This window comes from Elephas maximus, chromosome 21 (genome assembly GCF_024166365.1).
Source record: "Elephas maximus indicus isolate mEleMax1 chromosome 21, mEleMax1 primary haplotype, whole genome shotgun sequence".
Classification (NCBI taxonomy): Eukaryota; Metazoa; Chordata; class Mammalia; order Proboscidea; family Elephantidae; genus Elephas; species Elephas maximus.
This window is the reverse complement of record NC_064839.1, coordinates 76,663,451-76,688,929: the sequence shown is the minus strand read 5'-3', so window position 1 is coordinate 76,688,929 and position 25,479 is coordinate 76,663,451. Positions and strand designations below refer to the sequence as shown.

General features: G+C 38.3%; 1 pseudogene; it reads left to right on the top strand.

Moving 5' to 3' along the window:
- Positions 1–24,458: 24,458 nt before the first annotated feature.
- LOC126064657 (60S ribosomal protein L17-like) lies at positions 24,459–24,992 on the top strand (annotated as a pseudogene).
- Positions 24,993–25,479: the final 487 nt, after the last annotated feature.

Below are 25,479 nucleotides of genomic sequence, written 5' to 3'. Positions count from 1 at the left end.
CATACCCTTGCTTGAGTCACACCTTTTATTTTACAGGTGATAAAAGGAGAGAGAAGTAAGCAGAGACAGAGGGACCTCAACACCACCAAGGAAGAAGAGCTAGGGGGAGACTGTGTCCTTTGGATCAAGAGTCCCTGCACTGAGAATCTCTTAGACCTAGGAGACAAAAAACTGTGACATTGGAGATGGCACAACATGGGGAAAAGTGGCAGCTAAGATCTGGCAGCAGCAGAACTAGGTGATTGTACAGTGATTGTACCAACCCATGGAGCAAGACAGCGGAGCACCTTTGGGTAGGAGGCTTGCTGGCAGAGTGAGGTCCTCTGAGCACTTATTGGTAGAGTTGAAGAACTTTGTAACACTTGCCTGAGAGAGGAGAGGCCAGGCTGGGCAAAAGGACTGAAGGGCCAAGGAAGGAGAGAGAGAGGTTTGCCTGTGCACATGGCTGAAAAGCTGTCCTGACCAATGAACGGTATTCTGAATTATTTCTGGCCCTGAATTGTAACCTGTTATGTCAAGACATGTTGAGGTCTACAGACGCTGAAAGGAGACAAGGACCTTCCTCCACAGCCAACAGAGAAAGAATGCCTTCTCCTACAGTCGGCATCCTGAATTCAGGCTTCTACCACCTAAAATGTGAGAGAATAGATTTCTGTTTGTTAAAGCTGTCCATTTGTGGTATTTCTGTTACAGCAGCACTAGATGACTGAAACGGCATGACACGTAAATATGATGGCATATAGCACAGATAAAGGGGTTCTGAAGATGTAACTAACGTTCTTGATCGATTGACTTTGGCTTAACCAAAGGGAGATTTTCCTGATCTAAACTGATGACCCATTTAAAAAAAGTTTCTCTTCAGGTGAAAAAAAAAAAAAAGGCAGAAAAATCTTCCCTGTTAAGCAAACTGGCATATTGTGGAGAGGGCTATGGACCAACTTCTCGCATCTGAGCACCCTAGTCTTATAACCTCAAGGGGTTGAGTTCTACCAACAGTGAATTCGGAAGACAACCCTAAGGCCCAGAAAAAATCAACACCTTGATTACCCCCTTGTGAGAACCTGAGCAGGGGACCCAGGTAAGCTGTGCCCAGTGTCCTAACCCAGGGATATTGTGAGGTAACAAATGTATATTGTTTTAAGCTGTTGAATATATGGTGTTTTGTTGCTCAGCAATGGAAAACTAATGGAGATTTTGGTGCTTGAAAATGGTGTGCAAATGTTAAAAATATCTACGATGTTGGTGCAATTTTGAAATTAAGCCGTGTACAGGGGCAGAAAAATTTTTGAGCCGCATGCTAGAGAAAGCCTTCATTACTTTGGAGAAGGCCTAAATCATCTTTGACTGAATGTTAGTTATAATCTGAACTTTAAATCCTACCCCTATGGGCTCGGAAGGCGATGTTATTATTAGTTGCCGTCATATCAGCTCTTTCTCATGGCAGCCTTGAGTATAACAGGATGAAATGTAGTGAAAAGTCAGAAATGTCTGCCAAAAGTGTGTCATAGGATAAAAGACTGAGTGTGTGACTGTACAATCTTCTGTGAAACTTCAAACTGATCAAAATGTCAGAGTTGTCAGCCACAGAAAGGACCCTTTCAGTTGATTGTGGGTGTTCCTCTCATATCTCAACCAAACAAGAGAGCGTCTGTGAAGCTTATGAGTATTTTTCCTCCTCTATTTCAGCACCAACTCCAGATAGAGATTTTCTCATAAAGATCTGTGACTGTGGCATTCATCTAATGGTGTAAAACCCAATGAAATCGACACAAGACCCACAAATGTTATGACACATTTATTTCAGCAAAAACACTGCCAGCTTGGATGGAAATAGACTAAAACAGTACAAAAAGGAAGGAGGCTGTTGGACTCTTCCAAAATTCTAAAGGCAAGAAGCAGGCTGATAAGTCTATTGAGCTGCAAACATAGACTACATTTCATGAAAAAGGAAGGATGCCTCAGAAGGCAGAACAAAGAGCCATGGTACATTATTCCCAGGTCTTGAAACCAGATCAAGCAAAACTTCACACTTGTTCACTGTAATTCAGAATTTTTTTACCTTTCATTTTTCCTCTTTTTGAAGTTGAGTATGTATATCTGTCATCCTATGCCTAGTACCTGCCCTAGTGGCACATTGGTTAAGCTACTTGGCTGCTAATCAAAAGGTCAGCAGTTAGAGCCCACCAGTCTCTCCATGGGAGAAAGATGTGGCAGTTTGCTTCCATAAAGATTTACAGCCTTGGAAATCCAATGGGGCAGTTCTATTCCATCCTACAGGATTGCTGTGAACCGAAATCGACTCAAAGGCAACGGCTTTGGTTTTTGGTTAAGGGCATATAGCTTATGTCCTTAGTTTCACAGGTCTACAAATGGAAGGGAATTGTGCCCCAGAACCTGTACTTATGAACTGTACTTAGGAGCCTCACCCATATTGGGTATTGATAAAGGCATTTTGTACTCTGTGCTGATGAGATGATAAGACGCACACTTAAATGAAGATCTTGAACATTGAGCTCTAATGAATGAGACTGTTGGATATCTTGAAATAGAGTGGAAGTATTTTGCATTCGATAGGGAAGTTAATTGTTGGGGGCCAAAGGGTGGGCTGTGTTTGGCAGAATTCTAAGATGGTCCCCAAGATTGAGCTCTATGGTGTACATGCCTTGTATAATCTCCTTTCCTGAAGTTTGGGGAAACCTATGGGTATCATGGGGTATTTACGGTAATGATTAGTTTATGTTAGGTGGCAAAGGTGAAGGGATTTTGCAGATGCAGTTAAGGCCCCTCATCAGTTGACTTTGAGTTAATAGTTGACTTTGAGTTAATCAAAAGGGATGTTATCTTGGATAGGTCTTACCTAATCAATCAGACCCTTAAAAGAGAGTCTAGACGTCAGACATCCTCTCTCCTGCCCTCTTAGAGAAGGAAACTGTTGTGACATCAAGAGCTGTAAGAAAATGAATTCTGACAACAAATATCTCAAATTAGAAATGGATCCAAGCCTTAGATGAGACCTCATCCCCAGCTGGAACCTTTATTCCAGGCTTGTAAGATCTGATCAGAGGACTCAGCTAAAGCATATTCAGACTCTTGATCCATGGAAACTGTGCAATAACAAACATATGATGTTTTAACCCTCTACATTTGTGGTAGTTTGTTATACAGCAATACGTAACTAAACAATGGTAGATTAATAACTTTTTTGCTTTTTTTTTTTTTAAGGCAGTTATCTATTCTCTTCTAACCTTGCCTTTATATTTTATTTTAATATCTTGAAAATAAAGTTGAAATTGTGGCACTTCCTACTTAAAACCCTTTAGTGGCTTTATATTGAACACAAATAAATCCAATCCATAAGAAAAACCTACAAAGTGTATTCTTGTTTCTGCTGATCTACCCAAATATAGACTTCTCCAGGAGGGACCAGTCCCTGGAGAAGGACATCATATTTGGTAAAGTAGAGTGTCAGCATAAAAGCAGAAGTCCCTCATGGAGATGGATTTACACAGTGGCTGCAACAATGGGTTCAAACATAGCAATGATTGTGAGGATTGTGCAGGAATGGGCAGTGTTTCCTTCTGTTGTACACAGAGTTGCTATGAGTGGGAGCCTACTCAAAGGCACCTAACAAAAACAACAGCTTTTTCTCTCTTTCCATTAATGCTTAAAAGACAAGTCGTTTCCATTCAATTTTCTGATGAAAGTTAGCTCTTTTCCAAATAAGGACCTTTACACTTGCTATTTCCCTTGGTCAAGAATATATTTCTTCATGCTTTTTTAATAATGTTTTTTGTTAACCTTCCCATCCCATTTCTCTAACTACTGTCAACTTTTAGAGAGCCTTCTCTATCTCCCTATGTAACTAGACATGCTTCAAAAAAGAAAGAAAAAGAAAAAAACTTCTCCTTTATCCTGTTCATTTCCTTTATACCACATATAAAAACTTGTTCTATTACTCGTTCATTTACTTGTTTATTGTTTATCTCCACATTCTGCTGTAACCATGGATTCCATCCACTTTATACACGACTATGATATTGTTTTGTTATTTGCTGTTAAATCAGCTCCGATTCATAGCAATTCCAGGTACAACAGAACAAAACATTGCCTGGTCCTGCACTATCCTCACTGATATGCTTGAGTCCATTGTTGTGGCCACTAAGTATTTTGAGGGACTTCCAGTCTATAGGGTTCATCTTCCAGCATTATATCTCACCGCAATATTCTGTTATTATCCACAGGGCTGTCATTAGGTGATTTTCAGAAGTAGATTGCTAGGCTTTTCTTTCTAGTCTGTCACAAATATATATACCTACTCCTCATTTACCAACTATCTGGCTATCTGACATTTCACATTTATGACAATGGCAAAAACATCTACTGCCTCACGATTTTGTGCATTAATTATGTACGTCTGGCAGTAACAAACACATAGGTGTGAGCCAAGAGTAATGCTGGGTGTGATGGTTAAGGTTATGTGTCACCTTGGCTGGGCCATGATTCTCAGTGGTTTGGGGCAGTTATGTAATGATGTAATCTGGCAGTTATAAGATGCCATCTTCCTACATTTTGTGATCTGGTGTGATCACCCTCCATTTTCACGTAACAGTGATTTTCACTAACAACCTGGTCTTTGGAACTTAACCATGCAGATAAGTAAGGAGTGGGTGTAATGCAATAAATATTTTTGTATGAGTAAAATCAACTTTTCAGAGCAAGTATTACTACTCCTGGTCATGAAACCAGAAAGAAATGTTGCCTATGGAAGTAAAGTGAACAATATCCTCAAAAAAATGCCTTAGAGTAATCAGAGTCATGTATTTCTTCTCATGCCACTTAATATGAACTAATGGTGTTTTGAGATTTTCTAAGAAGATTTACAATGAGATTGCCACTGTCAATGCTTTGCATTGTTGTACTCCCAACATTTCTCATGTACTGTCCACAATACATGAATATCTGAAATAGACCAGTTTAGCAGGTTCATTTAGATTGCTATATTAAATATCGATGTGTTTTTTTTTTTTTTTTTTTGGTTGTTGTTTGTTTTTTATCTAGTAGGTAAAATATAAATATCAATTAATGTTGTAACATCCTGTGCAGCCCTCGAAGGAGAATACCACTCTGTGGTACTACTGACCTAAAGTGGGGTAGCAATTATATTACCTAGATGTCAATCTTGTGGTGTATATTTTAAAATGAAATTTCTTGGGATACCCTCCCAGTTTTTCTTAGCTGAGGCCCTACTGCATGTGTTATTAACACGCACTTTGCATAATTCTGATGCAGAAGTTATTTGACCACATTTTGGGATATGTTGCTACAGTATAATGCAGTTCAGATAAGAAAAGATGTTAACAAGAAACAATATTACTAATTTTTTTTGTATTGTAGATATGTTCATTGTTGATTATACAGATAATGATTTGAAGGAAAGTGTTATGAAAGTTTGAAAGGCCATAGTCTTTAGAAGAGGGGAGAAATGATGAGTAACTAGACTAAAGAAGTTACTATTGTGCTTCAAGAAGAAGATGATATATAGGTCTTAAATTAAACGTGAACATATGATTGATTAATTTTGAAGCTCAAGGAAAAATAATGAGTCAAGAATGGATCCCATGTTGCAGACCAAACTTGTGTTATGACACAGGTAGTTTCCTTCATTGGCAAAACTGGTATAAGAAGAGAAAAGAGGCACATTTTGCAGAAAAAGACACAAATGAGATACCAAGGAAGAACAAGTAAAAGGAGAAAAGAACAAAGATCAAATCCATCAGATCTCCATAATTCTGTGGAATGAATCCTGCGGTGGGGCGTAGTAGATAAGAGCATAAGAAAGAATTTTTAGAGTTCTTACCAAAACCATTAAATTTATCAAATTAAACAAGAAAAGTAGTATATTGAATGCCAACTAAGGAGAGTTTAAGTACGGTGTTACAAATTCTGCAGAAAGGCTGAGCAGAATACAAATCAATCATTGTGATTGGCATTTAGGAGGACACCAGTGACTTTAATGTACTTAATATGGTATGGCTAAAAGCTAGATTACCCGAGGTAAAGGTAAGGGATCGCAGAGAAAGAAACAAGTGGAAGTAGTAAATGTGACCTGATCTTTCAAGAATGTTGACTAGGAAGGGAAGATTGGGAATGGGTTTCCCCTTAGGGGACAATTCAGGTTAGAAAGTAGAGGAGGGCATAAGTATGTGCATAGACTGAGAGGGAAAGGAATAGAGTGGAAAAGAAGTGATTAGAAATATAAGAAGTGGGATAGATACAATTTAATTTGACTAGGACTTCAACTTAGATACCTCTCTAGAGCTCTGAGGTTGCTGCTTCCTCAGACTGAAAAGTGACTGTGTGAGCAAGGGAGTTTTGGTACACAAGTCTGGTATGATTGGTCTGGGCCAGATTTCAGAGGTGTTGAATGTTATAGTAAAACTTGTAATAAGTTGTCAGTGAATAACAAGCAATCATTACATCTCTATAGAATTTCAATTAAGAAGTTCAGTGTAGAAGTTGAATAGGGAGAAAAAAATAGAGAGGATAAAATCTTTGTGACAATACAACGTACTGTCTCCAACACTTAATACTTCCCATCTCCCCATTTTTGGGGGAGAGGTTTAACTACATTTATTTTGTTGTTTTTGTTGAGAATATACACAGCAAAACATACACCAATTCTACAGTTTCTACATTTACCATTTAGTGACATTAATCACATTCTTCGAGTTATGCAACCATTCTCACCCTCCTTTTCTGAGCTGTTACTATACCATTAACATAAATTCACTGCCCCCTAAGCTTCCTATCTAATCATTCAAGTTGCTGGTGTAAATTTGATCCCACATTGATAGTTATTAAAAGAGCATAATGCTCAAGGCAGACATTTTTTACTAGCTAAGCTAAACTGTTGTTTGGTTTTAAGAACACTTTACAGGATATTTTTGGCTTAAGGTTTAAAGATTATCTCAGAGAAATAGTTTCAAGGGTTCATCCAACCTTCATGGCTCTAGAAAGCCCACCAGGTTCTGAAATTCTGTTCTACTCTTTTCCCCTTTTGATAAGGATTCTTCTGTAGAATCTTTGATCAAAATGTTCAGTAATGGTAGGTGGGCACCATCCAGTTCTTCTGGTCTCATTGCAAAAGAGGCAGTTGTTCATGGAGGCAATTAGCCACACATTCTATATCCTTTTACTATTCTTGATGGCCCTTCTTCCTCTTTTGCTCCAGGTAAATAGAGACCAATTGTTTTGCCTTGAATGGCCAGTTGTAAGCTCTTAAGACATCAGACACTACACAATTAACTAAGAGGTAGAACAGAAGCACTAAAACTGTTTAGGCCAATTAACTGGAATGTCCCATGAAACCATGACCCTAAACAACCAAACCAAGGAAACCAAACGCCATGAGGATTTTGGTTGTACATAAGCAGCCTCAGCAGCTCTGTTTTTTTTAAATCTTTTTGTAAACACGTCTATCACAACTTTTGCCAATTCATCACCATAATCAGCTGTACAACCCCACCATTAATCAATGCAATATTTTCATCACCGATAATCTCCTCTTTCCCCCACCCATCCACCCTGGTAACCACTAATAAACTTTGTCTCCAACACTTAATACTATCCCTCCACATTCTTAAAAGAACTTTATGGTAAAAAAGACAATACATTTACTTGAAAAAGTCATTCTTAAAGCTAAGAATTGGTTGAATTCTGCAATATTCTGGCATAGCAAGAGTGAGATAAGGGAGGATATGGCTAGTTCAAAATTTGGTAGGCAGGAGTTGACTTGTTTTCGACCAGTCTCACTCCAGTTTAGTTTCCACCTTCTTACTGTTTGACATTAGAAAGGGCTCTAGGACAGAGGGCGAGGCAAAGCAGTTAACCCAATTGACTCTCTGGAAGAGTCAGAAAAATATAAACCCGATTTTATAGATAAACTCCATTGAATTGGGGCAGAGGTGTATAGGGAGTGTTGAAGAAATGTTGGAAATAAACTTCTCAGAATTAACAACTAGAACTGCAGGAAGTCATTACAACGATAAAAAGTAGTATGAGTATATACATTAAATTAAAGGATCTGAGTTTGTCCTCAAAAACTAATTATTTGACTTGAATCTTTTCTGTCACTTTAAAGAGCTGTAGGCTAATTTAAGGAGCCCTGGTGGCACAGTGGTTAAGAGCTCAGGCTGCTAACAAAAGGTCAGCAGTTCGAATCCACCAGCTACTCATTGGAAATCATATGGGTGCAGTTCTATTCTGCCCTGTATGGTTGCTAGGAGTTGCAGTTGACTGACTCAGTGACAACAGGTTAGAGTTTTTAGGCTACTTTGAAAAATGGAAGCCAATGAAGGGGAGATTAATAGCAGAATAAATAGCATATCTTTTTGTGTGTCACTGTAGAATGGTTATGGTTGCCTCAAGAGGCAGGTGGATGACAGAAGAGACCTGTCTAGTTCAATGGTCCTGGCAGGTCAGAAAGCTTCCCCACTTTTCAGACCTTGCTGAGAGACTACCAATCCAGTTCAGAGATATTATATGGGTCTTGAGCGAGCTTAATGTACAAGGACTCTGTTTCTTTTTTTTTTTCCCCACTGTGACTGAAGCGCAAGTGTATACCAGTTCTGTTTTCTGTACAGCTATTTTCAACTAATTTCTTATGCTGAGTAATAGAAGCCACTGAGGCAGCACTCAGTTCTGCACCAGTTTTTAGATGATATTGTTGTATTTTTTTTTGAACGTTTTATTGTGCTCTAGGTGAAAGTTTGTACAGCACATTAGTTTCTCATTCAGTAATTAATACACAGATTGTTTTGTGAAATTGGTTGCAATCCACGCAATGTGTAAGTACTCTCCCCATCTCCACCCTGGGCTCCCCATTTCCATTTGTCCAGTTTCCCTTCCCCTTCTTGCCTTCTTATCTTTGTTTTTGGTCTCAGATAGTTGATTGTTTTAAGGACCACATTCCTTGTGGGTGTTATTGTTTATTTTATAGGCCAGTATATTATTTGGCTGAAAGGAGACCTATGGGAACAGCTTCAGTTCCAAGTTAGAAAGATGTCTTAGGGCCAAAGTCTCAGGGGTTCCTCCACTCTCTATCAGACCAGTAAGTCAGGTATTTTTATGAATTTGCATTTCATTCTACATTTTCCTGCCACTCTAACCAGGACTTTCTATTGTGTTTCCGGTCAGAGCATGTAGTGGTGGTAGCCAGACACCATTGAGTTCTTCTGGCCTCAGGCTAGTGGAGGCTATGGGTTATGTGGACGATTAGTCCTTTGGACTAATTGCTTCCTTGAGTCTTTGGTTTGCTTCACCTCCTTTGCTCCAGGCAGGAAGAGAATAATTGCTTTATCTCAGATGGCTGCTTGCAAGCTTTTAAGACCCCAGACGCTACTCACCATGGCAGAACATTATCTTTATGAACTATGTTATGCAAAATGGCTTTGCCAGTGCAGCTTGGACTTCTTCCTACAGTACTATCAGTTCCTGATCATATGCTATCTCTTGCAATGGTTGAACATCGACTAATTTTTTTTGATATAATGAATCTCTGTATTCCTTCTACCTTCTTTTGATGCTTCCTGCATTGTTTAGTATTTTGTCCAAAGAATCCTACACTACTGCAACTCAAGGCTTGAATTTTTTCTTCAGTTCTTTCAGCTTGAGGAACACCGAGCTTGTTCTTCCCTTTTGGTTTTCTATCTCCTGTTCTTTGCACATGTCATTATAATACTTTATTTTGTCTTCTCGAGCTGCCCTTTGAAATCTTCTGTTCAGCTCTTTTACTTTATCATTTCTTCCTTTGGCTTTAGCTGCTCAACATTCAAGAGCAAGTTCCAGAGTCTCCTCTGACATCCATTTTGGTCTTTATTTCCTGCCTTTTCAACAACCTCTTGGTTTCTTCATGTATGATGTCCTTGATGTCATTCCACAATTTGTCTGGTCTTCGGTCATTAGTGTTCAACACGTTAAATCTATTCTTGAGATTGTCTCTGAATTCAGGTAGGATATACTCAAGGTTGTATTTTGGCTCTCATGGACTTGCTCTGATTTTCTTCAGTTTCAGCTTGAACTTCATATGAGCAATTGATGGTCTATTCCACAGTCGGCCCCTGGCCTTGTTCTGACTGATGATATTGAGCTTTTCCATTGTTTCTTTCCACAGATGTAGTTGATTCGATTCCTGTATATTCCATCTGGCGAGGTCCGTGTGTATAGTTGCTGTTTATGTTGGTTAAAAAAAGTATTTGCAATGAAAGAGTCATTGGTCTTGCAAAATTCTATCACTCGATCTCCAGCATTGTTTCTGTGACCAAAAACCATATTTTCCAACTACCGAGCCTTCTTCGTTTCCAACTTTTGCATTCCAATCACCAGTAATTATCAATGCATCCTGATTACAGGTTCGATCAATTTCAGACTGCAGCAGCAGATAAAAATCTTCAATTTCTTCATCCTTGGCCTTAGTAGTTAGTGTGTAAATTTGACTAATAGTCATATTAACTGGTTGTCCTTGTAGGCATGTGGATATTTTCCTATAACTGACAGCACTGTACTTTAGGATAGATCTTGAAATGTTCTTTCTGATGATGACTGCAACACCATTCCTCTTCAAGTTGTCATTCCCAGCATACTAGACTGTATGATTGTCCTATTCAAAATGGCCAATACTAGTCCATTTCAGCTCACTAATGCCCAGGATATTGATGTTTATGCATACTATTTCATTTTTTACTATTTCCAATTTTCCTAGATTCATACTTTTACATTCCAGGTTCTGATTATTAATGGATGTTTGCAGCTATTTCTTCTCATTTTGAGTCATGCCAATCAGCAAATGAAGGTCCTGAAAGTTTGACTCCATTCACATCATTAAGGTCAACTCTATTTTGAGGAGGCAGCTCTTCTCCAGTCACCTTTTGAGTGCCTTCCAACCTGGGGGGCTCATCTTCTGGCACTATATCAGACAACGTTCTGCTCCTGCTCATAAGATTTTCACTCAATAATTCTTTTCAGATGTAGACTGCCAGGTTCTTCTTCCTAGTCTGTCTTACTTTGGAAGCTCACTTGAAACCTGCCCTCCATGGGTGACCCTGCCGGTATCTGAATACTGGTGGCATAGCTTCCAGCATCACAGCAAGACTCAAGCCCCCGCAATACGACAAACTAACAGACAAGTGGGGGCTTCAACAAACGGACGAAGCACTGGAAGTACTCACTCACTTTTGCCAAGAAATTTGGAAAACAGCTACAGGGCCAACAGACTGGGAGAGATTCATATTTATGCCTATTCCCAAGAAAGGTGATCCAGCTGAACATGGAAATTATCAAATAATATCATTAATATCACACGCAAGTAAAATATTGATGAAGGTCATTCAAAAGTCGCAGCAGCAGTATATCGACAAGGAACTGCCAGAAATTCAGGCCACATTCAGAGGAACTAGCGATATTATTGCTGATGTCAGATGGATCCTGGCTGAAAGCAGAGAATACCAGAAGGATGTTTACCTGTGTTTTATTGACTATGCAAAGGCACTCAACTGTATGGATCATGACAAATTATGGATAACATTGTAAAGAATGGGAATTCCAGGACACTTATCTGTGCTCATGAGGAACCTGTACATAGATCAAGAGGCTGTTGTTCGGACAGAATAAGGGGATACTGAATGGTTTAAAGTCAGGAAAGTTGTGCATGAGGGTTGTATCCTTTCACTGTACCTATTCAATCTGTATGCTGAGCAAATAATCCGAGAACCTGGACTATATGAAGAGGAATGGGACATTAGAACTGGAGGAAGACTCATTAACAATCTGTATCATGAAGATGACACAACCTTATTTGCTGAAAGTGAAGAGGACTTGAAGCACTTACTAACGAAGATCAAAGACCACAGACTTCTGTATGGATTACACCTCAACATAAAGAAAACAAAAATCCTCACAACTGGACCAATAAGTAACATCATGATAAAAGGAGAAAAGATTAAAGTTGTCAAGGATTTCATTTTACTTGGATCCACAATCAACAGCCATGGAAGCAGCAGTCAAGAAGTCAAAAGACGCATTGCATTGGGCCAATCTGCCACAAAGGACCTCTTTAAAGTGTTGCAAAGCAAAGATGTCACCTTGAAGACTAAGGTGCACCTGACCCAAGCCGTGATATTTTCAATCGCACCATATACATGTGAAAGCTGGACAATGAATAAGGAACACTGAAGAAGAATTGACGCCTTTGAATTATGGTGTTGGCAAAGAATATTGAATATACCATGGACTGCCAAAAGAACGAACAAATCTGTCTTGGAAGAAGTACAACCAGAATGCTCCTTAGAAGCAAGGATGGCGAGACTGCATCTTACATACTTCAGACATTTTGTCAGGAGGGATCGGTCCCTGGAAAAGGACATTATGCTTGGTAAAGTACAGAGTCAGTGGAAAAGAGGAAGGCCCTTAACAATGTGGTTTCGCACGGTGGCTGCAACAATAGGCTCAAGCATGACAATGATGGTAAGAATGGCACATGACCAGGCAGTGTTTTGTTCTGTGGTACATAGGGTCACTATGAGTCAGTACTAACTCGACGGCACCTAACAACAACAACATGCCAATTGACTTAGATGTCCCCCAAAACTATAGTCTTTAGCCTTCTAGCTCCCAGTAACTAAGTTCTGTGAGGTGTTTGGTTATGTCTAAGAAGTTTCCATAACTGTGCCATCTATGTGCTCTATTTTTTATACATGCATATACATGTAGCACATACACATACGTATGCAGAAATATCCACAATCATACCTATATATGTACCCCGGTGTACTAACATACAACTTCTCACTCTTATTTTGCATGTAAGTCTAAATTATTGTTTGTTATTACTGTTGCTGCAGGATTGTACATATTATTTACCTTTGTTGTTAAGTAATGTTGATTTGGTTCTACTCATAGTGACCCTGTGTACAACAGAACAAAACACTGCATGGTCTTTTGCATCCTCACAATCCTTGCTATACTCGAGCCTATTATTGAAGCCACTGGGTCAATCCATCTTGTCAGGGTCTTCCTATCTTTCACTGACCTTCTACTTTACCAAGCATGCTGTCCTTCTGCATGGACTTATCCCTCCTGATAACATGTTCAAGTTATGTGAGACAAAGTCTCACCATCCTTGCTTCTAAGGAGCATTCTGGCTGTACTTTTTCCAAGACAGAGTTGTTTGTTCTTCTGGCGGTATATTCAGTATATTCAATATTCTTAGCCAACACCATAATTCGAAGGCATCAGTTCTTCTTTCGTCTTATTCATTGTCCAGCTTTCTCATGCATACGAGGTGATTGGAAATACCATGACTTGAGTCAGGTACATCTTAGTCCTCAAAGTGACATCTTTGCTTTTTGACACAGTATCTACCATAAAAAAAAAAAAAAAAAAAATTGCCATTTATTCCTGCATACTTCTCAGTGTCTTCCTTTGCTTCGGTCACATTGTTTTGAATTCCTCCATATTGTGTATTGCCTTTCCCTTCACCAAAAATAACACATGTCTACTACCTACTTAGTGATTCTTCCTCCTTTTCCTTCCCATCCTTGATAACCATCAAAGATTTCTTTCTGCATGTAAGCTTTTTCTTGACTTTTTAAATAGTGGTCTCATACAATATTTGTTCTTTTGTGATTCACTTATTTCACTCAGCATAATATCCAGATTCATTCATGTTGTGAAATGTTCTGCAGGCTCATCATTATTCTTTATTGTTGAGTAGTATTGCATTGTGTATACGTAGCACAGTTTGTTTATCCATTCATCCACTGATGGGCACTTAGATTGTTTTCCATCTTTTTGCAGTTGGTAATAATTCGGCAATGAACATGGGTGTATGTATATTGATTAGTGTCATGGCTCTTATTTCTCTAGGATATATACCTAGGAGTGGGATTACTGCATCATGTGCTATTTCTATTTCTAGCTTTTTAAGAAGGCGCTGGATCATTTTCCATAGTGGTTATACCATTTTATAGTCTGACCAGTGGTATATAAGTTTTCCAATCTCTCTACAACCTTGTTAGCATTTATTATTTTCTATTTTTCTGATCAGTCTCATTAATGTTGGGGTGAGTTGGTATCTCACTGTAATTTTGATTTGCATCTCTCTAATGGCTAATGATTGCGAAGGTCTCTTCATGTGTTTGTTAGCCACCTGAATGTCATCTTTAGGGAAATGTTTGTTCATGTTATTTGCCCGTTTTTTAATTTGATTATTTGTCTTTTTGTTGTTGAGGTGTTGAAGCTTTCTCTAAATTTTAGAGATTAGGCCCTTGTTGGATATATCGTAGCCAAAATTATTTTCTCAGTCTGTAGGTTCTGTTTTCAGTCTTTTGATGAAATCTTTTGATGAGCATAAGTGTTTATTTTTGAGGAGTTCTCAGTTATCTAGTTAATCTGCTATTGATGTTTTCTTTGTTCTGCTTAACTTTCTATGCTGAGTTTTTTATTGTTGTTTATGGATTTCTTTTTGTTTCCTCTGTTATTGTTGATTTTGTGTTTACTGAGTCTTCATGATCTTCATCATTTTTGTTTTGGTGAATAGGCTCATTAATTTTCTTTAAGGTTACTCTGAAATTTACCTTTATCTTCCTATGTTTAAAACAGTCTGGATATTTCTTGAACATCTCCTTGAATTTCTTCCTGTAAGGAAGTTCTATAACTACACTATTTATTCACCCTTTTTGTTTTGAAGTTGTCTTCATTTATAAATTGATGTTTCTGGTTCTTTATTTTCAGTTTTGTAGCTTTATTTTACTTCTGAAATTCTTTATCTGGGTTGGTATCTGGGTGATACTGTTGTGTGTCTTTCTCCCAGGTTTTTATCTGATGTCATTTGTTCTCTGTCTAAAGAGCTCCCTTTAATGTTTCTTGTAAGGTTGGCCTGGTTTTTACAAATTCTCTTAATTTTTGCTTATCTGGGAATGTCCTAGTTTTGCCACTGTATTTGAGAGGCGATTTTGCCAGATATGTGACTCTTGGTTGGCAATTCTTTTTCTTTCAGGGTTTTATATATGTCAGTCCATTGTCTTCTTGCCTGCATACTTTCTGCCAAGTAATTGGAGCTTAGTCTTATTGGCTCCCTTTGTAGGAGACATTTTGTTTTTCCCTAGCTGCTCTCTGGAGTTTTTCTTTCTCTTTGGTTTTGGAAAGTTTGCTTATGATATATCTTGTTGCCTTCCTTTGGGGATCTATCCTGTATGGGGTTCATGGTCTTTTGGCGTGGATATCTTGTCTTTCATGATATTAGGGAACTTTTCTGCCAGCAAATCTTTATATCTTCTGTCTGCTTTTTTATTTTTCCATTGTTCTCCTCCTGTTCTGGAATTCCAATCACGCCCAAATTATTCCTCTTGATAAAAAAAACCAGAGCTGTCAAGTAGATTCCGACTCGTAGTGACCCAATAGGACAGAGTAGAACTGCCCCATAGAGTTTCCAAGTACAGCCTGGTCGATTTGAACTGCCGACCCTTTGGTTAGCAGCCGTAGCACTTAACCACTACGCCGCCAGGGTTCCCTTCTCTTGATAGTGTCCCACAAAACTCTTAGGCTTTCTTCATTTTTTCCAATTGTTCTTCAAACAGATTAGTATCAAGGAATTTGTCCTCTATTTAGCTGATTCTGTCCTCCATTTATTCAATTCTACTTCTATTTTCTTCCATTGAGATATCTATTTCTGAAATTTTGTTGTTAATCAGGATTTCTAGTTGTTTTTGGTTTCTAATTGTCTATTTTTTTTTTCATTTTTTCCTTGTATAATTTTCCTCACTTCTACAGTTTTGCCTGTGTTTTCCGTGATCTCTTAGAGGATCCTATATATGTCTTTTAAATTTCTTATCAAGTAGCTCCATTACCATTTCTTCCTCAGGAAGATTTTCTGACTCATTATTTTGATCATTTCCTTGAGTCATCTTGTCTTTCTTCTTTATATAATCTGATATTGTCTGTTGTCTCAGAGGCATTAAGGTGTTATTTTATTTATTGATTGATTGTATGTTTGTTTGCTTCATCCTGATTTTTTATTTTGTTTCGATATATCCAAGTGTGTTGATGGGCTTGCTATGCTGGTCTGGCAGCACAGGAGTACTCACCACCTGTCTCCAGGTGGGCAGGACAGCAGCTGGCAGTGTGAGCACAGGACTCTGTTTGCTAGTCATGTGGGGTGACTGAGGGCATTGGCCTCCATCTGTAGTTGGTCCAGCAGCATAGGAGCAGGCAATGCCACTCATTGAGTGTGCAGGGCGGTGGGTGTGGTGGGTGTGGTGGGCAAGCAAGAATGCAAGAGTATACTCTCTTCTCTTTACCCACTTTGTGGGTTGGGGTGAATAGTGGACAGGTGATGGTGTGGGAGCAAGTTATCCATTGCTTGCTGGCTCAGCAGGCCGGGGCAGGTTGCCAGGTGAGCAGGCAGGAGTGGGCAGTGGGTGAGCAAGGGGGGGGCACAGAAGTGCCCTCTTTGCTGCTCACTGGGTTGGGGGGGGTTGGGGGTGTGTGAGTGGGAGCTCACTCATTGTTGCTTATCTGGTCAGAGAGCAGGGGGTGGTTGGTGGGTAAGCAGGGAAGCACCATGCCAGGTTGGCAGGCTGGGGTGGGTAGTGGACGAGCAGGACCACAGTAGTGCACTTACTGCTGCTTGTTGGAGGTGCAAGGAGGTGGCAGACAGGACTGGGTGGAGAGAAGGTGGGCTCAAAATATGGTCCCCAGGCAGGCAGGGTGGCAGGGGTATGGGTTTTTTTTTTGCTACTAGTGATCAGCAGGGTGGAGTGAGGGGAGCATGATTCTCTGGTCACCAGATGGGGGTACCTGGGCACATCCCATTGATTATAGCCAGCACCCAGGACCTGACCCCAGCCAAGTACTGAGAGGGAACAATGCTCGGAGTTCAATCAGGTGGAGAAACTCCTGCTGACACTATATGCATTTATTATTTTGTTTGTGCCACCCACCGTAATGGTCAGGGACTGCTGTTGGTGAGTATACCTTTCTCTGCATCTTGGCTCCCTTCTACTCTGTGGATGTCAGGATCTCTGGAGCCCTCACCCTTCTTCCGGTTTTCCTCCTTCTTAGATATGGATCATGTTCTGCTCACCTTGCTTCAATCCGGGTATGCCTACACAGTTTCTCTGTCTCTTATCGGGAATTACTTGAAGTTGTCTTCTCTAGCTTCTCACCCAGGCTCTGTCTGAAGATGGCAATGCTGTCCAGAGTAGCTGCATCATTGCTCTTTTGCTGGGTTCATTCAATTTCTTCTTCCAATTGGTGTTCACTCCAATTCTTTATCCTTCTTTTCGATGTTCAGGGTTCCAGGTTTGTTATCTGCATCTGTTTCACTTAATTTCTTGAGTCTTTGCTGTAGCGGGATGGCATGGTTGATCTGACTAAGCTGTAACTGTAACGAGCGCGTTTGCACATGGGATTCTTGTGTGGACAGACTATGTGAACATGCTTAAGGGACATTTCAGGACAGGTTCATCTACTCATATTCATTCTACCGATCAGCATCAAGAGTTCATGGTGAAACTCAAACATAAAATGTCTCACTTCCTTTAAGACAGAGTACAGGCTTGACCCTGATGTACAAAAGAGAGCAATCTTCAGATGTTTGTATTTGTCGTGGTATTATTCACCTTTATGGGGGGAGACCTTGATCTGTGCATATTTTTAAAGTATATTTTTTTCTTTAAAAACATTTAAAAAATGAAAAAAGTCTTCATTGTTTCTAAGCAAATAAACTTCTTTAGTATGAAGAAAGAGGTTAGATAGAATAGTACTGTAACAGTTCAAGAAACGGTGGAAAAGTAGAAATAAATGGGTAAGATATATTCTGCATATGCTATGTCAAATTATAAAATAAAAAGGAGCAAGAGAGAAATATTTTTAGACATAATATTCAATGTGAATATTGTATGTTGTGATATGAAGCCACAGGAGGCTAAAGGCAAAGTTTGATAGACAGAAAATGGTGTTTTAAAGAGATATTATGTGTGATCACCACCACCAGTTCGTCAGTTTGTCCTACTGTGGTGGCTTGAGTGTTGCTGTGATGTTGGAAGCTATGCCACTGGTATGTCAAATACCAGCAAAGTCACCCACGGTGGACAGGTTTCAGCAGAGCTTCAAGACTAAGACAGACTGAAATGGAAGGCCTGGTAATATACTTCTGAAAATTAGCCAATAAAAACCTTATGGATCGTAACAGAACATTTTCCATCTCCTTTGCTTTTAACATGCCATCAGGAGGAATCAATCGCTGGAGGAAGACATGATGTTTTGTGAAGTAGAGGGCGAGAGAGGGTGAGGGAGCCCCTTGGTAAGATGGATTGGCATGATAGCCACAATTATGAATTCAAACATGCTTGCAATTGTGAGGATGATGCAGGACCACACAACATTTTGGTCTATTGTACACAAAGTCACTACGAGTCAGAGTCAACTTGACAGCAGCTATCTACCTTTCTACCTGTATGTGATAAATCCCTATATTCCAACCATTGCAAGCACCAATTTTTACATTTCATATGTGGTATCCATAATGGCCATTCTGACTCATATGCTTTGGAATCGACTCGATGGCAACAGGTTTGGTTTCTGGCTATCCATAATGGACATTAGTAGCTAAAAATTGGTGCTGTACCTCATATACTAATAAAATAAGGTAATACACTACCATGTACCTCCATTTAAGTAAGGAGGCACACTAAAAAATGTCTTTTCTTAGGGAATTTATTTTTGATATTAAGGAAATTAAGTTAATGAGCTCTATAGATAAATATTGACCAGAAAAAAATTAAGAGTAGGGTAGTACAGAATGTAGAATTTAAGGTATGAAAGTGTTAACATTTAGGAAACCTCACCCAATCATAACATTTCTATTGAATACCATTTGGCTGGAGCCTAATATTAATGTTAAGAAGACCATTGCCTTCTTCAGAAAATCATTGAGGCATCATTCCCTTATTTCCTATTACTACTGACAAGTTGCATAATCTACTCTTTTATTGTCCCTTTTCTGGTTTGGTTACAGAATTAACAGTGAAACCTGTGAGAGCTGGAACTCAGTGGGACTGTGTTGTTTTTCTGGATCTCACAAGTTTTCCTTCTTTGACAGGGTGCAGTCTTACCACTTTTCTATTGTCCTCTATTCATGGAAAATATTACACCCTGTACAGGTTCTGGCTTTCACAAGTTTTACTGTGTTTGTCTGGAATTAAAGCCAGTGTTTGTTGTAGAGCTGAGCCGCTTTTGTGGTTTTATCACTCTGTTTGAAAGTCAGATTTAACCAATATGAGTAATAGTGCATAAAGACGCTAACAAATATGCATTTCCCCTTGTTCTTTCCTTCTTCCTTTTTTTTGAATGAAAATTTAGTGGTAAAAATTTCCAATACAATCAAAATAATTTTCAAATTTTTTGAATCAAAAAGATGATATACAATGAAAGGTTTTTTCTTAGAGCTTCCTAAACCAGAAGTCCAAGTGATTCTTTTTTGAGTGTTCAGAATTAAAACTCATTTCTTTATACACCAAACTGTATATCAGCTACATAAATATTTTATGTTGAGAAATACTAAAATATTTAAGAAAATATTTCATGGAATAGACAGCTGAAGTCAAGAGCCATAGATTTTTTATTTAAAAAAGAAAGCTAAAAAAAAGTTATGGTATTATAACAGTATGCAAGATGATATTTTCAAAGATCAGGCTATTGACAGTTGTAGAAACATAGCCACAGACGGGGATTATCGACATACTGTAAACCTGACATTTGATAGACTATTAGGCCTTGCTATGGTTGGAAAGTACTGTCAAATGTCATGCATTAAACATAAATAAACTGATTTTCATGAGTCTGTAGTGAAATATGTCAGGCAAAAAGGTGGGGAAGTCAATGCGCACTGAAGTAATTTAAGAGTCTCGCACAAGCAAGAGATGGTGGGCTGCTGCTGAGATCTGAACAGGTCACAGGTTTGTGAGCTGAACTTCACAGAAAACCAGTATGTTCAATGTAGGTTTAACCATTTTCTTTAATGTGCAACACTATGCCATTGATTTCTAACCCATTAGTAGACAATGAAAATGATACTCTTTAGTCAAAGTAAAAATAAATATGCTTCAGGTGATCTATATTCCTTGTCTCCAGGAATAAAAATGCCAACAATTCTCTGTTGTGTTGGAATATTTCATTCAATTCTCTGGAAGATATTATTTTGAAAATACATAAAATGACATATGTGCAAGTACAATATTTCCAAACAGATTCTAGAGGACAAAACCTACAGAAGTTTCATGAGCATTTCAACAACAAAAGAGGAACAATATGCTTGATGGTGTACACCCTTGAGGCCATCAGTTGACACATTTAATCATCACACTATTGGGATAGCATGATGTCTTATAGTGTGTGTCTAGAGAATATTACTTTTTAGTTATTTTATAATATTTCTTGGAAAACAAAAGGTGTATGTATAAATCTATAATTTTCCATGAATTCTTTGACTGTCCATAAAACTTTCTGTTCAAAGATACTCTGTCTAAAGATAATAGCATTACCGACCTGTTGCATTTTAGATGTATGTTAGAGCCTTGTAAGTGGTCTCCATTGCAATTTTGGAAAGAAAAATCATCAAAACAAATTACTATATTAAACATAAAAATGAAGTAAAGGGATAATTAACCTCAATATTGTCTTTATATGTATTTTAGCTTGTGTTCCACCTTAAATTGCAGAAAATCATCTTTATCTAATTTCAAATACATATTTAAAATGAAAAAAAGTCTCCTGACAACTATTTAGTGTCACGGGATTTCTGTGTATGTGAACTTGAAGTTGCTTACAAATCACTAGTCAAACAAATAATCTAGTCTCTAAATCAAAGCCACCTACAGATTTAAGAAATGTGGATGATGTAATGACTCATATTTTGAAACAGTGTTCTGAAAAACAAGAAAGACAACTACTAATATTTTAAATGAGAGTGAACTGGCAATAACTAAAAGTTCAGCTTCCACTGAGCAGTGTAAAAGGAGCTTTACATTCTGGAAAGTAATAAAAGCCTCTCATAAAGGAGCATTAAAAGAAGTTGACCTTTCAATGCAAAAACAAAACAAAACTAAAATCATTAAATCTTATGCAGGTTTTCTAAAAAGTTTCCTTGGAGCTTTAGAAACACACACACATACGTTATATATATGTATATATGTATATTCATTTTTTTCAAATTAGGTAATGGTACATATGTGTCAAAATATTTAACATAACAGTGTTATGTAACAAAAAATTCATTATAAACAGTTTAATTGGACAATTCAAAAGTAAACAAAGCTATAAAAATAAATTCAGGAATAAAGGATGAAATAAAAGAATACTTAGATCAAATAGCATTTAACAATTTAAATTTCATAGACATTGTATGTGTTTCGTATATAAGGGTTAGCAGAGTTCACACATGTTATTATCAATCTTGGTACAATATTTATTTTGTGACAAGTCATGTTTCCTTTTTTTATTTGGTAAGAGAAATATTAGCTTGCTTGTTTTTGTTTCAATAAGGGAAGCACAAAATGTTTTGAATTCTACTTGAAGGATGACTTGATGGTGGCATAAACTATTTTTTTGACAGATTTTTATGCTCTTTTATTTATTTATTTTTATCTTTAATGGTTGTTACTTCTAGAATCAAAACTGAATCTTTAATGTTTATCAGGAAAGTAAGCCAAAATAGTGTTGTCAACATTTGTTTTCACTCCACAAACATTTATTGACAATCTATTATATGCAGATTGTATTTGCTTATCACCACAGTGATCTTTCTAGTACTATAATATAAATTTTACTAATTTCTCTTTTTATCCAATCAAATCTTCCATGTGTAATCACAGAAGCCATTTATACAAATATGCAAGCATACCAAAACCAAACCGATCCCACCGCTGTCAAGTCGATTCCGACTCAGAGCAACCCTATATAACAGAGAAGAACTGCCCTATACGATTTCCAGGGGGTGACTGGTGGATTCGAACTGCCAGTCTTTTGTTAGCAGCCTGAGCTCTTAACCACTGTGCCATCAGGGCTACATACAAGAACAGCTCCTTTCTTATTTGTAGAGTGTTGAGTTTTGGTGAGGGAAGAGCTGTGTTTGATATAATACAAATAAAAATATTAAAAGTCCGATGAGTTAAAATAATCCAAGCTATAAGCCACTGATTTATACAGGCACAGAACGTAGATAGGGAAATGACAGCAGGTTATTTGCTCTGGAGAGCAGGTGCTGAGAAAGAGTTAAGAGTGCAAAAGGTTTATTGGGGAATACTGTGTATTACATTGAGTAAATATGCTGCAAAAGAACTTTTTAAAGTTTTAAAAAGCAAAGATGTCACTTTGATGTCTAAGGTGTTCATGGCTCAACCTTTTCAATTGCCTCATATGCGTGTAAAAGCCGGACAATGACCACGGAAGACAAAAAGAATTGATGCCTTTGGATTTCGGTGTTGGTGAAGAATAATGAATATATTGTGGACCGTTAGAAGAATGAACAAAGCAGTCTTAGAAGAAATACAACCAGAATGTTCCTCAGAAGCTAGGATGGCATGACTTTGGCTTACTTACTTTGGACATGTCATCAGAAAAGACCAGTTGCTAGAATAGGTCATCCATTCTATTTGGTAAATTAGAGGGTCAACAAAAATAAGGAAATTAGCTAAATGAGGGAAACCCTCAATGAGATAGATTGACATAATAACTGTATCAGTGGACTCCAACATATGATCATGAAGATGGAGCAGGACTCGGAAACATTTTGTTTGGTTATACATAAGGTTGCCATGAGTTGGAGCCAACTTCATGTCAACTAATAAAAAAAACAACTCATGAAAGAAAAAGAAAGCAGGATTGGGCAAAGGCAGCCATCATACCATGACACAGATTTGTCAAAGCCTCTGCCAGCCTAATAAGGAGCTCTAAAGAAAAGACTGCTCCATACTGGCATCTTCTGTGGGGTGATAATGACTGGGTCCTGGTGTGACCAAGTTGGTGAGTGAGTCATTATCTTGGACCTCTCTAAAAGGAAGGTTTAATTTCAGATCACACTGCTTGCATAGATATTTTATAGAGGCCACCTAAAAAAAATGTGTGGCCTGGGTTAGAAACCTGGGTGATAACTGATGCCTGTTATGTAATTACACTACTTACAGCTGACTAGCAAGTCCTTTCTTGAAAGATTATCAGAGTGACACATTTCTGTGCCTTCCACAACCTACCCTTTACATTTTATGAGTTCACTTTGTTGTATGTATGTAGATACCAATTCCTTCAGGGCTTCAATGGCCCCTCTTCCTTAGGAGAAACTTAGGCAAGTGTGATGGTTAAGGTTGTGTGTCAACTTGGTTGGGTCATGATTCTCATTGGTTTGGCAGTCATAGGATGTTGTGATCACTTCTATGATGAGATTTGATGTAATGTGATCATCACTGTGATGGGATTTGCTATGAAGAGTCAATCAGTTGAAAGGAAGTTTCCTCGGATAGGTGGCTGACATCAAATATAAGTGGACATTCTGGCAAGGCTGGTGGGCTTTTGCTCATTCTGGATCCTGCACCTGGCTCCTGTTCATCTGACCTCCTGTTCTTGGTTGAGACTAGCAGCTTACCTGCGGTCTTGCCTGCCAATCTTGGGATTTGTCCATTTTCACAGGCTGTGAGCAAGAGCCCTGCTCTCTGACATGCCAGTCTTGGATTCGCCAGCCCCTGTAGCTATGTGAATCAGGAGAAGCCTCTATCCTGATCCATGGACTTGGGATGTTTCAGCCTCTACAACCCTGTTAACCATTTCTTGATAGAAATCTCTAAATATATGAAAATCAAAAACAACAGCCTTCAGTATGGATTACACCTCAGCATGAAGACAACAAAAATCCTCACAAGTGGACCAATAAGCAACATCATGATAAATGGAGAAAAAATTGAAGTTGTCAAGGATTTCATTTTACTTGGATCCACAATCAACACCCAAGAAAGCAGCAGGCAATAAATCATTTGGCAAACTTGCTGCAAAAAACCTCTTTAAAGTGTTGAAAAGCAGATGTCACCTTGAAGACTATGGTATGCCTGACCCAAGCCATGGTGTTTTCAGTTGCCTCCTATGCATGCGAAACCTGGACAATGAATAAGGCAGACTGAAGAAGAACTCACACCTTTGAATTGTGGTGTTGGCGAAGAATATTGAATATACCGTGGGCTGCCAAAAGAATGAACAAATCTGTCTTGGAGAAAGTACAACCAGAGTGCTCCTTAGAAGTAAAGATGGCGAGACTACATCTCACATACTTTGGACATGTTATCAGGAGGGATCAGTCCCTAGAGAAGGAAAACATGCTTGGTAGAGTAGAGGGTCAGTGAAAAAGAAGGTCCTAATTGCTTGACCCAGAAAATGCCACGAAATCATGTAAATCAAGAGGTTCGGATCCTCGGATTCATTTTAAGAACACCCGTGAAACTGCCAGGCCATCAAGGGTATGCATATCCAAAAAGCTGCCAAATACCTGAAAGATTTCACTTTGCAGAAGTAATGTGGATCGTTCTCCTGTTACAATGCTGTAGCTGGGAGACTTGCCCAGGCCAAACAGTGGGGATGGTCACAAGGGTGGTTGCCTAGAAAGAGTGCTAATTTTTGCTGCACATGCTTGAAAATGCAGAGAGTAATGCTAAACTTAAGGGTTTTGATGTAGATTCTCTGATCATTGAGCACATCTAGGTGAACAAAGCTTCCAAGTTGAGCCACCACATATATAGCTCTCATGGTTGGATTAATCCATACAAGAGCCCCCGTGCCACATTGAGATGATCCTTACTGAAAAGGAACAAATTGTTCCCAAACCAGAAGAGAAGGTTGCGCAGAAGAAAAAGATATCCCAGAAGAAACCAAAGAAACAAAAACTTATGGCTTTGTAGTAAATTCAGCTTAAAATAACATGCGCACAAAAGCAAAAATAAAATTAAAATTAAAAAATTAAAGATTTCCTTGTAAAGAGGAAATCGATTAATGAAATGAAGAATAATCTTCCCTGAAAATATTTGACAATAGAAAAAATGGCTTTATTATGGGTAATTTTCACAGCCTCAGTTAAAAAACAGGAAACAGCTATCTACTGTAAAAACTCCTTCTCTCATATTGCTTGTGATGAAAATTATTTGCTGCTTAATTCACATGGGTAGTCTTTCATGGTGTGCAATTTTTTATATTATTGCGAGCTGAGTCGTATCTTTTCTAACAAAAATACCCAGGTTTTAGACTGATGATTTTATTTGAAAGTTAAGGAAGTTGTTCAGAATGTTTTGCACTAAAATTAAGAGATGTCCTGCAGAAGAAACCAAATTCTACTAGAAAATGTTTTGAACATGGACAAGAATATACTGATACAAGAAAACTCTTAATGAC